Here is a 4,375-nt window from a genome sequence, read left to right as displayed (position 1 = left end):
ATGATACTTATCATTGATTTGTATTTGTTAAGTTACAACCTTGATTTCAAACACTATTTCGTGTATTTTATACTTTAATCAAAGTCTAGGGATTAAAATGTCAATTTTTAAACTTTCATCGAAAACTTGTTGTTTGCATAATCGCATGATCAAATTTAATAATGTTCTCATTCATCATCTAAATTATTATTATTATTACTATTACTATCAGTGGATTTTAAATTATTCATATCAAGTTATTAACTTGATTTTCATATGTGCAAATATGTTAATCTATGTTCATTTCATTATTTATATGTGTAATCGTTAATTTGAGACGTTAAAGTGGAATGTCTAGACTATAATATTTTAACATGTGACATAAATAAGTATGGTCATCATAAATTAATTTGTATCCTTTTTTTTACTTTGTATCTTTTATTAATATAATAGTATCTTTCTAGTATATTCCAAACACAACTTCTTCATAAAAACTTACCTAGTTTAACCCATTCCTAATCACAATAATACATATCCACTCTTTTTTAAATATAACAGGATCTTTCTAGTATATTCCAAACACAATTTATTCACCAAGGCTTACCTAGTTTAACTCTTTCCTAATCACAATAATAAATATCCCTTCATTTTCAACTTATTTTCTTGCTCATTCTTCTTCTTTTCTTCTTATTGATAATTCTAACAAGTAATTTTTTAATTTATGTTCGACATATTTTCTTTGTTCTTGATCATGTTATGTGTGTTCGTTCTTCATTTCTTCTATTTTTATTTTTGTTATAATGGTTTTTTACCATCATATAATTATATCTATGATCCTACTTAATCCATATATCATGGTGTATGAAGTGGAGGAGACAAAGAAAATAAAGTTGCAATGATAACACCTTAACATGTTCTTACATTCTTAAAGTTTTTGTTTGTTTTATTTATTTTCGATTCAAGAATCATAAAGATTTCGATGATACATGACCAAATATATTGTATTTATCATACCACAAGTGGTTATCCATTCCAAAGCATAAAAAACATTGTTATTTACAATGTTCCAACGTGGTCATAACAAACTGGAACGATTCAAGGTCAAAGCCTAACATTATCTTATTGAGTTATGATTGTAACGACTATTTATTTGTATTTTTATTCTTTTATGGCTTTACAATCGTTATTTTAAAATCTATGCACATATATATACCCTCTGTGAAGATCGGCTATTTTCGCGTATCTCGCATCTGAATTTGGAAAAATTTCTAAAGCAAAGTTGTTCCCTACATGATAATTTAGTTGACTAGAGATTTTTATAATTTTTGGGAATTTATTTATATTTTTAAACACTCATGCAATCGGTGACAGAAATCTGTCTAAAAATGATTTCATTTTCCTTGTTTCTTTTTAAACTTCTAGTTGTGTTATTTTAATACACGTATTTTTTTACCTTTATTTATCAACCACCTTCTAAAGAAATCTTGTTTGCTTGGATTTAGGGATTACTCGTTAGGACTCACCCAAGCTTAACCAAGATCTTAATCTTTCAACTCACTAAATTGAACGTGAGTTTATATACCCCTTTATCATCTTTTACATATTTTAAGGGTAACATGTATGCCTATATCAAACTACTTAGGTTTTATTATTTTTGCCTCATTTACTCAAGTACAATTCAACCTCATGATATGTGTGATTTATTTGTATGCTTTAGATCTATGTTGATTATGATTATGTTTTTATGGGGTTAATTTTGGTTGAAGCCTCATCATCATCCTCATCTAAAAGCGCTAAGGCGCTGTCACAGTATCGTGGCTTTGTGCCAATTAGAAAAGGGTCCATGTTTGTTAATCAAGATATTCAAGTGATACAAGTTAGTTTACATACTCATATATGCATGCAAATTAATCTTCATATTCATGTGAATTATAGTTTTATTTACCTCATATATTTATATACTAATAACATGTTTATTCTCACCACCTATTCATAGTAGACACTCTCTATTTTTATACATGCTACATGTATAAGTGTTTTGATGGCATCAAAATCAAAGACAATAAATTTTTTCCCTTATAATACATTAAAAAGTTACTAAAATTGTTGTAAGTATTTGTATTTGTTTCTTGTTGTGTATTTGAGAATTATATAAATAATTATTATTGTCTTTTTTAATAGTGTTTTGGGCTTATGAGTAATCAGTGTTACGTCACGGCATATTCCGTCTTAGCTCGAGGTGTGAAAGATTGGTATCAGGGCCAAGACTATAGGATATGTGGTTAAACGTAACGACCTAGCATAGTCATGCTTTAGAGTCCCAATACGAGATATGTGTTACTTGTTGGTGCCCTACTTATTTGATGTTCATTTGCTTGAATATATATTTGAATATTTATTTATTTAATATTATCTCATGTACATATCATACACACACTACTCCAAAACTATGTCTTATTTTCAAAATTTCATTTTAAAACCCTAGTCCATTTTGAGAAATTCCTTAGGCATTCTCACGTTTTCGATTTTCACTCCCTTCACCTTGAGGTGGGTTCCGTATACCAAGTATGTAGAAAAGGGAAGGAGGCAAAACTTTCGATTCAAAGTTCATATGTTTTCACACCTTCCATCTTTTTCACAAACATATATACTTTAGAGATGCCAAATGCACTTATCCTGGTTGAAGGACAAGATTTGCAACTCGCCCCCAAGATATACAAGGTAATTTGTAAGATATCCTAAAAGTTTTGATAGTTGACTATGTATGGAGACAACTAAACAAGATACATATGTATAGATGGAGACAATATACAAATGTAGTACATTACATCTCTCACTACATCGATCACAAAATAAGCCCCATGAACAAAAGAAACAACGGCCATCAATATTTGGCCGACCGTACTTGATTTCCACTATGCACCACATGAGTCATTTGTTGCATCACAGGAGCCAACTCCGAGACACTCCAAACTTTAATAGATTTGTCCAAACTCCCACTATAAACCTTCCATCTCCTGGCGGTGGTCGACTCCATCTCCCTGACCACCGCCAGACACTTCACCGGCCCGGAGTGGCCGGTGAGTACCGACATACACGTGTGCATAACACCCTCCCTTTTCCACACACATATCATTTTATCCGCGGATCCACTAAACACCAAACTACCCGCAGCCGAAAGACACAGAACCGCTAACTTGTGCCCGTTTAGGGCACCGCCGTGAGCCAGCTGGTTTTCTCTCTCCCAAAAGTTCACTATCCCATCCGACGTCCCACAGTACACGAACGACCCGTCTTTCGACACTGTCAATGCGGTTACCGCACTTTCTTGATTTAGTAACGTCTTCACGTAGATATGTTTTATCGATTTCTTTCCGTTCCCTTCACGTTTCCACACCTTCACAGACCCGTCTGCGGATCCTGTGAACACAAACCCTTCAACGGTTGAGATGACCGAGTTCACCACATCATCATGAGCCTTTACGGATTCGACACATTTCGAGGTAGACATTTTCCACACTTTAAATGTCCTGTCCCATGAACCAGAATAAAGCAAACCAACTTCTTGGTCCAAACTAAGACACGAAATCACATCACTATGTTTGATCCAAACCGTGGTGTGTTTACGTTGAGGCTTCATTGAACAGTTAAAGATGCCAAAGGCAGACGGGAACGTGCCTATCCGATGGTAGTGGTTCGGGTGCTTGGTACTTGCTTTCCACACCCGAACCCTCCCATCATGATGTCCGGTGAAAATCTTTTCGCCGGATATAATAATGGCCTTCACTAATCCGCTATTGGATTTGAAGGCCGAAAACTCAGTCATGTCTTTCCAAACACGAATGTTCTTGCTGTCGGATCCGGTGTAAAGGAGGTCACCCGAGGCCGCAAGGGAATAAATATGCCCTTCTTCCCTTACCAACGAGCCAACGAGCCCGTTCTTGGGATCACTCGAGTCACCACCATCCAGGCTGCCCATGGACCACGGTGTACCCGGGTTCCAGGGCGACTTCATCATCGGGGAGCCCTGCGGTTCGTTAGCAGAGAAGTCGCTATGACGGTCGCTGAGTTCTTCATCTGTTTCAGAAAAGCGGAACGAAAAGTCTGGATCGGAAAGCGTTCTTGTGGACTCTCTCATTGTTTATGAATCAAGGGTATGGATTTTGTAACAACGAGAAAAATAGAAGAAATGCAAGAAGGAAGAAAACTAAACATTGTTTTCAGAATATGGATCAAGGGATATGATGACATGGAATGATGCTTAGAAAATAAAACATCATCAAACTTTGGGTGAATAAGAGAGAATCATGGGGATCCTTTCTTTGATCAAATATGTACGAATATGGAAATTTAATTTTGTTTTCATTTTGATTAATAATTGTAGAAGATCATGATA

At 34.9% G+C, this 4,375-nt stretch overlaps 1 pseudogene; it reads right to left on the bottom strand.

Annotated features, from left to right (window-relative positions):
- Positions 1 to 2,860: 2,860 nt before the first annotated feature.
- LOC143600599 (protein JINGUBANG pseudogene) lies at positions 2,861 to 4,135 on the bottom strand (annotated as a pseudogene).
- Between the last annotated feature and the right edge of the window lie 240 nt (positions 4,136 to 4,375).

The sequence above is a fragment of the Bidens hawaiensis genome, unplaced genomic scaffold, assembly GCF_021521415.1.
Source record: "Bidens hawaiensis isolate Kalapana, Puna unplaced genomic scaffold, B.hawaiensis_p1.1 tig00054403_1, whole genome shotgun sequence".
Classification (NCBI taxonomy): Eukaryota; Viridiplantae; Streptophyta; class Magnoliopsida; order Asterales; family Asteraceae; genus Bidens; species Bidens hawaiensis.
The sequence above is the reverse complement of the archived record's forward strand: the minus strand, read 5'-3'. Positions and strand labels throughout refer to the sequence as shown.